Source organism: Pantherophis guttatus, chromosome 2, assembly GCF_059756535.1.
Source record: "Pantherophis guttatus breed Tessera chromosome 2, ASM5975653v1, whole genome shotgun sequence".
Taxonomy (NCBI): Eukaryota; Metazoa; Chordata; class Lepidosauria; order Squamata; family Colubridae; genus Pantherophis; species Pantherophis guttatus.
Genome location: NC_142064.1, coordinates 13,505,900 through 13,515,786, shown reverse-complemented (window position 1 = coordinate 13,515,786; position 9,887 = coordinate 13,505,900). Strand labels below are relative to the sequence as shown.

General features: G+C 46.4%; 1 long non-coding RNA gene across 1 annotated transcript; it reads left to right on the top strand.

Annotated features, from left to right (window-relative positions):
• Positions 1–486: 486 nt before the first annotated feature.
• Positions 487–5,968, top strand: LOC148115033 (uncharacterized). Its single transcript, XR_015732052.1, has 2 exons — positions 487–1,026; positions 5,611–5,968. It is a non-coding gene; the product is annotated as an uncharacterized LOC148115033 (long non-coding RNA).
• The last annotated feature ends 3,919 nt before the right edge of the window (positions 5,969–9,887 follow it).

Here is a 9,887-nt window from a genome sequence, read left to right as displayed (position 1 = left end):
ACACTTTCCTGCTGCAGATAAAAAGAAAAAAAAATGTGAAATGCAAAAACTGTTGCCAGGTTTGACATAAAAAAACTATGCCTTTTGAGAAGGAACACAGATATTGAAAAATATCAACTTATTATTTGTTGCTATTCAGGGTCTTGCCTAATTGGTAAATCATTTCTCAAATCTGTGAGTTGCAAAAAAAACAGAAACAAAAATGAGGGAGTCACATTCTGTTCGATACCAAACAAATCAAATAGGTAAAATCGTGTTCCAGCAAATGAGCGGTGCTTTCCCTCAGAAAATGGAAGAAATCTGTGCCACGTGGAGAAAGAGCCTAAGGGAAGTTCGTGAGGTCTTTGGTACTCTCTGAGCTTGGTTCCTTTCTTGCAGATGTTTTAATACCCAACTAAGTGTTACCTAGTTGGATTATTATTATTATTATTATTATTATTATTATTATTATTATTATTATTATTATTATTATTATTATATGTCAGCGTTCCAAATTAGGCTTTCTTCCAGCGCTGACATAACAAGTTGAAGCAGAAAGAGCGGAAGCTTGATTTATTGCTGAGATGAACTTTTACCTAGTTTTGTATATACAGATAGGGTTTCCTGGGAGACGAGGGTGGGGGCTGCATTCCTGTGAAAAGAACGTGCCGGGATGTAGAGATGGATCTGTATGATGGCCAATGGGACGTGGGGGCTGGAGAGCGGAAGAGGAGGGGGTTGGAAGGAGGGGCCAGTTTGGCTGCAAATTTGAGTCAGAAATGTCGGATTCTGCTATGCTTAAAAATAAAATGTTTCATTAGACAGCTTGCGCTTGAGAATGAAGTTTATTCAAGATAGCACCGAAACCTGACAGACAGCCAAACTCTCCTCCAAATCCAGGCTGGCTGAGTTTAAATCATCCCGTTCCCTCCCAGACATCTGGTCGGACGGACTATGGCTGAAGCCAAGCTCTCGGAGGAAAGCCTGCTTCAAGAAACGGGAGGAGCAGAAGCGGTCGTGATTCCAGCCAACTTGGAAAATACAAAGGTAAAAGATAAAGAAAAACCCCTAAGTGAATTGGGAAGGGCGAGCTGGGGATGGGAATGGTAGCGAAGCCCAGACAAGGCAGCACCTCCCCACCCCACGATGAGAGATGAGGCAGAGGACTACCAACACCAAGGCTGGCCCTCCAGAGCTCAGCACAGAGAGGAGAGGGCAGAGAGGGAGGAACCACCCCAGTTCAGAGGGAAATTCGATGGTGACCCAGACAACCTCGCCCAATTCCTCGATTCAGCTGAGATATACATAGAGCGCTTCGGACACCTCTACCCTTTCCCCAGAGCCCTAGTGAATGCTATCTCGGAAGGGCTGGAGGGAGAAGCAAAGAGGTGGTCAGCATCACTCTACAAATACAGGGCCCCCCAGCTACAAAATGCGGATGGGTTCTTGCAACTATTGAGAGCCCGTTATGAGGAGGAGGAGGAGGACCCCTATGTGGAAGACGAGCTCAGAAACCTAATGCAGAGGGGGAAGCCTATCAGAGAGCATATCCGTGAATTCAGGAGAGTCATTGGGACACTGCCTCCCCTACCAGAGCGATTGCTGGTGTATTTTTTTAGAACAAGCCTAGATAAAAGAATTTCCCAAGTGACTGCCTATCGTGACATCCCAAACCGACTCGCTGAATGGTTCCGGGTAGCGATAAAAGTCGACAGAGGGCTGCGGGCGAGTGACACGTCAAAACCACCAGAGGGAAAGGAGAGAGGCCAACCAGTCCAGGGGCCACTCAATAGACGAGAAACCCCAACATCACAGCCCTCCTACAGACCAACTGCCCCACGGAGCCCACTGAAATGCTACAGATGTGGGGGAAGCAGCCACATAGCAGCAAGATGTGGAACGCCTAGACCGGGACCCGATCCACCACCCAAAGCACGGCCGGAACGAGGGCCCAAGCGCATCACCCACGTACTGCAGGAAGCTCCCCAAATCCCTCAGTTTTTCGCTCATCTGACCGAAACCAGAGGAATCCCAGACGAGAGAGATCAGTTCCCCGAACCCTATGACACGGAAGACGAAGGCGAGGATGACCCGATGGTGAGTGGACCCGTCCACCCTTTTCTTTTCCCCATACGCCTAACAGCCCCCAAAACAGGGGCCCAAGAGACTTTCCAAGCCCTAATAGACTCGGGTAGCACACGGTGCCTAATCAACCTACCCACAGTTCTAAAATTGGGAATCCGAGCTAAACAGCTCAAACAACCAATTCGCTTCGAGCAAGTTGATGGGTCCCTAGTGGGAGGAACGTATGCCACACATTTGACTGAACCCGTGAGACTAGAACTCGCAGATCACTGGGAGACGATCCGCTTCATAATAGCCCCCAAGATGACAGAACCAGTCATATTGGGACTCTCATGGCTCGACAAATGGGGCCCAATCATTTGGTGGCAAGAGGGAACCCGCAGGCTGAGAATAGCAAAGGGGCCCCAACCCCTGCCGCCCCGACCAGAAGAATTCCCTCCCATGCTGAAACCCCAAAGCAGCCCTCCACTACAGAAGAAAACACCACCAACACAAGGGCCCCTCCCAGAAGGTGCAGCAAAACAATTGGCAGCCACACCCACCACCACTTGTAACGCAAACCAGATCCCAAGGGACTACCAAGACCTTGCTGGGGTATTCAGCGAGGCCGAGTGTGACATTCTGCCCCCCCACCGCGAGACCGATTGTGCCATCGAGATTATCCCAGGAGCGAAACTACCCAAACCTAAAATGTATGCTATGACGCCCCGAGAAATGCAGGAAATGCGAGACTACATAGACAAAAATTTACAAAGGGGATTTATTGAGCCAGTGAAACCAAGGGTAGCGGCGCCGGTCATGTTTAAAGAGAAAAAGGACGGCTCCATGAGACTGGTGGTCGACTTTCGAAGTATCAATGCTGTTTGCGTACACAACTTGTACCCCCTCCCCCTCATGAAAGACATGTTAGCCCACCTAGCTAAAGGGAAGGTTTTCACCAAACTAGACCTTCGAGAAGCTTATTACCGAGTACGCATACGGGCAGGAGATGAATGGAAAACAGCATTCAACTGCCCCCTGGGTAGTTTCCAGTTTAAAGTAATGCCTTTTGGATTGCAAGGAGCCCCGGCAGTGTTCATGCAGTTAATAAACGAAGTCTTACATGAACACCTTTACAAAGGGGTCCTCGTCTACCTGGACGATATTCTTATCTACACGGAGACCATAGACGAACATATACCCCTCGTCCGCCAAGTACTGGAAAAACTGCTATGGGCAAACCTATATGTCAAACTGCCAAAATGCGATTTCCACCAATCACGGCTAGACTACCTGGGCTACCGAGTATCAAATGAGGGGATAGAGATGGACCCAGCCAAGGTCCAATCAGTTCTACAATGGCAGCCCCCTTGCACCCGCAGACAACTGCAAAGTTTTCTAGGTTTTGCGAATTTCTACAGACAATTCATCCCCTCGTTTGCGAAAATTGCCAAACCTTTGACAGACCTCCTAAAGACAGGAAGCCCAGCGATGAAACCTCGCCCGGGACAACCCCTACAGTGGGACCTGACCTGCCAACAGGCATTTGAGACGCTAAAAGGACTGTTCGCGAAAGAACCTGTCTTAAAACACCCGGATCCAGAACAGCCTTTTGTCATCCAAGCAGACGCAAGTGATGTGGCAGTAGGAGCCGTGTTACTCCAAAAGAACAACCAAGGGGATCTACAACCCTGCGCCTACACCTCCCGCAAACTCACTGATACGGAGAGGCGATGGGCGGCATGGGAGAAGGAAGCGTTTGCAGTAAGGTGGGCCTTGTTGACCTGGTGGCACCTTCTAGAGGGAGGCCAGAAACCATTTGAAGTCTGGACTGATCATAAAAACCTAGAGGCCCTAAAAACCCCACGAAAACTGTCGCCCAGGCAAGTGCGGTGGGCACAATACTTCAATCGTTTCAATTTCGAGCTTAAGCACATCCCAGGTGGGAGAAATTTCCTGGCTGATGCCCTCTCCCGGATGCCCCAATACAACAGTGAGCGGGAGCAGGTAGTGAATGCCATCATCCCCTCCACCCAAGCTGCGGCCCAAGTGATCACCAGACGGCAACGACGTGACCAGCAAGGCCAACTTGCAAGTGACTTAACTGCAAAATTAAAAAATGAAACACTGACAGACCCCTGGTATCGGGACAATCAACATCTCTTGACAAAAAGAGATGAACTAGCATGGAGGGGGACAAAGCTCTATGTCCCACAGAGTTTACGCATCCTGATTCTCAAGAGGAGCCACGATGTTAAACCAGCAGGACACTTCGGGTTCCTAAAGACTCTGCACCTAGTACGGAGGCAGTTCTGGTGGCCACATATGAGAAAGGACGTAGACAGTTATGTAAAAAGCTGCACCATTTGTGCCACGATGAAGACAAGGCCAGGGTGCCCGCCTGGATTGTTGCAACCAGTAGCCAAGCCAACAAGACCATGGGAGGAGATTGCAATGGACTTTATAGTAGACCTACCGAGGAGCAGTGGAAATATAGTGATCTGGACTGTAATAGACTTATTCTCCAAACAGGCACACTTCATTCCTTGTAGTGGACTGCCTTCAGCCCGTCAGTTATCCAAACTGTTCCTGAAACACATTTACCGCCTACATGGAGTCCCCAGGAGAATCATTTCCGACAGAGGGGTCCAGTTCACAGCAAAGTTCTGGAGGGAGTTTCTACGGTCCATAGGTTCATCCCAAGGGCTCAGCTCAGCATTTCACCCGAGCACCAATGGGGGGGCAGAAAGACTGAACGCTATGATAGAACAGTATTTAAGATGCTACGTCGACTACCAGCAGTCCAATTGGGCAGACCTCCTATCTTTTGCGGAGGTTGCATATAATAATGCTGTCCACAGCAGCACGGGGCTAACCCCGTTCAAAATAGTGAGTGGCATGGATTTTGTTCCCATGCCAGAATACCCGAGGGAGCCCCCTTCCTCAGTCAGTTTGACCGACTGGATGGCAATGTTGAGACAAACGTGGGAAAATGTTAAGAGGGCGCTGGCAAAGGCAGCTCAATCTTATAAGGACCAAGCAGACAAGCACCGAACTCCCCAAAGACCATTTCAGCTAGGAGAGAAAGTTTACCTCTCCACCAAGTACTTGAGACTTAGACTCCCGAGCAGGAAATTGGGCCCAAAATTTATAGGACCATTTCCTATAATAAAAATAATCAACCCCGTTACAGTGCAATTGCAGTTGCCACGGCTTTTGGGGAAAATTCACCCCGTTTTTCACAGTAGCCTTCTAAAACCTGTAGTGGGGTCTACTTTAAGGCCAACGCCACGTGAACCTCCTGGGCCCCTGGTTGTTGGGGGCCAAACGCACTACGAAGTGCAGCAGATTCTTGATTCAAGATGGCACAGGGGGCGCCTTCAGTACTTAATTAAATGGAAGGGTTACCCATTGTCAGAGGCTTCCTGGGTGAAGAGCGCAAACATCCAAGCTGATCGCCTTATAGCAAAATTCCATGCAGACCACCCGGGAAAGCCGGGAGGGGGGGGTGCACAGCCAGGGAGGGGCTGATGAGACTAATCTTGTTGTGTTTTCCCTATGGGATAGGTGATGTTGCAGAAGTGAAGGGAGAGAGGCCGGATGTCAGCGTTCCAAATTAGGCTTTCTTCCAGCGCTGACATAACAAGTTGAAGCAGAAAGAGCGGAAGCTTGATTTATTGCTGAGATGAACTTTTACCTAGTTTTGTATATACAGATAGGGTTTCCTGGGAGACGAGGGTGGGGGCTGCATTCCTGTGAAAAGAACGTGCCGGGATGTAGAGATGGATCTGTATGATGGCCAATGGGACGTGGGGGCTGGAGAGCGGAAGAGGAGGGGGTTGGAAGGAGGGGCCAGTTTGGCTGCAAATTTGAGTCAGAAATGTCGGATTCTGCTATGCTTAAAAATAAAATGTTTCATTAGACAGCTTGCGCTTGAGAATGAAGTTTATTCAAGATAGCACCGAAACCTGACATTATTATTATTATTTTATTTCTATACCGCCCTTCTCCCGAAGGACTCAGGGCGGTGTACATCCTATTAAAAACACAAAAAATATACAGACATCAATTAAAAATAATTAAAATTATTAAATAATTTCGGCCCAAATTAAAACCCAAAAATTTAAAACACCCAATTTAAAATCATTTACATTGATAGCCCGGCCTGGCGGAACAGCAGGGTCTTGAGGGCACAGCGAAATACACGGAGGTCGGAGATCTTACGTATTTCTGGGGGCAGTTCGTTCCACAGGGCAGGGGCTCCCACAGAGAAGGCTCTCCCCCTGGGTGTCGCCAGCCGACATAACTTGGCCGATGGCACCCTGAGGAGCTATCGGCCAAGCCATTTTGTAGACATAATAATAATAATATTATAATAATAATTTTATTTCTATACCGCCCTTCTCCCGAAGGACTCAGGGCGGTGTACAGCCAATTTAAAAACACAAGACACAACAATGATTAAAAATTAAAATAATTAAATAGATTTGGTCGATTTAAAACCCCAAAAATTTAAAATACCCCAATTTAAAATTATTATGTTGATAGCCCAGCCTGGCGGAACAACAGGGTCTTCAATGTGCAACGAAACACCCGGAGGTCGGAGATCTTACGTATTTCCGGGGGCAGTTCATTCCACAGGGCTGGGGCTCCCACAGAGAAGGCCCTTCCCCTGGGTGTCGCCAGCCGACATAACTTGGCTGATGGCACCCTGAGGAGACCCTCTCTGTGGGAGCGGACTGGTCGGTGGGAGGCTATTGGTGGCAGAAGACGGTCTCGAAGGTACCCGGGTCCTATGCCATGGAGCGCTTTAAAGGTGGTAACCAACACCTTGAATAATGGTGAAATGTCTACAAGAAAACAACCTACCTTAGAGAGCAACAAGGACCCCACAGTGCAACCCTAGCTACAAATATTCTCTTCTGTCAGAATTTAGTGGTTTGTAGAGCTCCAAGTGGCTCTCCAGAACACCAACTGGTGGTCTGTGGACCACTGGTGGTCCGTGATAAAATTTTGGTGGTCTGTAGAAAACTTATTTGCATTTTTTATATTGCACTAAATCAGGGGTCCTCAAACCACAACCCTTGGGCCGGATACGTGCAGTGAAAGTTTGTGTTGCTGCAGAGAGTCTCCCCCTTCGGAGTCTTTTTGTGTGGGTCGGAGTGGGGCAGAAATTCTGATTCTGGGTCTGCTTCAGCCTGCTGGTGCGGGGCTTTGGTCGAAGACTGGAAGGAAGCGCCGCTGGTGGCGAAATCCACTTACCTTCGCTACCGGTTCACAAATGGGAGTGTGTGAGTGAGCGACACCTCTGTGCATGCACAGGACCTTCTGCATATGCACAGAGCATCAAAAACGGGACGTGATGATGTCCAGGTGGGTGGGTGGAGCCTCCTGCTGTCAGCGCTACTGGTTCGCCCAAGCCGAATAGAACCGGCTGCATTTCACTATTGCACTTTAGGCATAAAAGCCAGCTAGGTGTCTCTGAATAGTCACCAGGAGATTGTGAGTTCTAGTCCTGCCTTAGGCATGAAAACTGGCTGGATGACTTTTCGCCAATCACCCGGAGACTGGGTGTCGTAGTCCTACCTTAGGCATGAAAGCCAGATGGAAGACTTTGGGTAAGTTATTCCCTCTCAGTCCACCCATCTCACAGGGTTGTTGTTTTTAATCCTCCTTTTTGTAAGGTTTTTGTAAGAGGTTTTAACCCTCCTTTTTGTAAGGTTGCCACAAAGAAGAAGGGGTCAACTTCAGGAGTAAAATGCTCCCGGTTCAGACCAGATCGCCTGATCAGTAGCAATGGAGGCAGGTGGTTCGGAGAACTGGTAGCAAAAATCCCTGCCCCCCCTCCCCCCTGCCCAGCTGAACCGCACAATCATCAGAGGCTTTTTTTTTACTTTTAAAATGATTTTTTTCTATAACCTCTTCGGCCGAAAAAATGCTTTTAAAAGTAAAAAAAAAAAAAAACCTCTGATGATCACGCGGCTCAGCTAGGATCGTCAAAGGCTTTTAAGAGAAAAAAAGCCTCTGCTGATCAGGCAACTCAGCTTGGATCGTCAGAGGCATTTAAAAGAAAAAAAAGCCTCTGCCGATCAGGCAACTCAGCTGGGATCGTCAGAGTCTTTTGAAAGCATTTTTTTACAACCTCTTCGCTGAAGAGACTGTAGAAAAAATGGTTTTAAAAGTAAAAAAAAAAAATTGGCCACATCCACCCAGTCACATTACCCCCACCACCAAGCCACGCCCACAGAACTGGTAGTAACAAATTTTAGATTTCACCACTGGTCAACTTGTTTACCAAAGCACCTGTAGGCAGGACAAGAAGCAATGGAAGGAAACTAATCAAGGAGAGAAGCAACATAGAACTAAGGAGAGACTTCCTAACAGGGAGAACAATTAACCAGTGGAACAACTTGCCTCCAGAAGTTGTAGGTGCTTCATCACTGGAGGTTTTTAAGAAGAGACTGGACAGCCATTTGTCTGAAATGGTATAGGGTGTCCTGCTTGAGCAGGGGGTTGGACTAGAAGACCTCAAAAGTCCCTTCCAGCTCTATTTGATTGATTGATTAAAAATAGGAGAAGGAAAAAGTATTGGGTATGTTTGGCAGCTTAAGTGATCTTTAAATACATGCCAGTTGCCAAGTGCCTGGATTTCGATCACATGACAGTAAGGACACTACAATAGTCATAAGTGCGAGTCACTTTTTTCTGCATGGTCATAACTTCAAATGGCCATAAAATGAATGGTTTTATGCCGAGAACTACCTCTATTGTAATAATGATGGCATTCTCGCATTTCAAGTAATGCCCTGGTGAATAGGCAGCCCACTGTACTCCTTACAAATTATGTTTATAATTGTAATTATAAATACATTGGATCAGAAACCAAGATATGATATGCCTATAGTTTAAGGCTGCTGCTTAACACAGTTTATGTTCAGCAAATCCATCGCACAGAAATCAATGTTCTGTACAGAACTGGAAATGTGTTCTTGCTAATTATTTGTGGAACATTTCATTTTACAACCAGTCACTTCCCACTATGATTTGTCTATTAACTTTTGATACACAGGGAACACAGAGGGAGTTGTTGGAGTTTAATTAAATCCACAGACGGCTGTTTCGTTATATGAAGCAGCCACTAGAGGGAAGGAACAGTTCATATCTTTTTTTTTCCCCATTCTTTTTACTACATCGGTAAAATCCAGCCACAGATATTCCCAGACGATATTAATTTCTCATTTTGGGTTAAGTAAAACAAAAATAAAACACAGCAGTCATTAAAATGGATCCAGGATCCGAGGCTGCTTAATAACTCATGTAAACTAATTTGCTTCCAAGCATTTGGATATAATATTGTTGTTAATATCAGCATTTGTTTCCCAACAAAATCAGTACAAGGAGTTCTTGACTTACCATTCATTTACCGACTGTTCAAAGTTATAACGGCACTGAAAAAAAGTGACATCACCGTTTTTCACACTTATGACCATTGCAGCATCCCCAGGGTTACGTTATCAAAATTCGGATGCTTGGCAACTGGTTCTTATTTATGATATTTGCAGTGCCCTGGGGTCATGTAATGTAATGTAATGTAATGTAATGTAATGTAATTTAATTTAATTTAATTTAATTTAATTTAATTTAATTTAATTTAATTTAATTTAATTTAATTTAATTATTTAATTTATATGCCGCTCCTCTCTGAAGACTCAGGCAAGACTCTAATCCCCTTTTGTGACCTTCTAACAAGCAAAGTCAATGGGGAAACCAGACTCACTTAAGAACCATGTTACTAACTTAACAACTGCAGTAATTCGCTTAACAACTGTGGCAAGAAAGGTCGC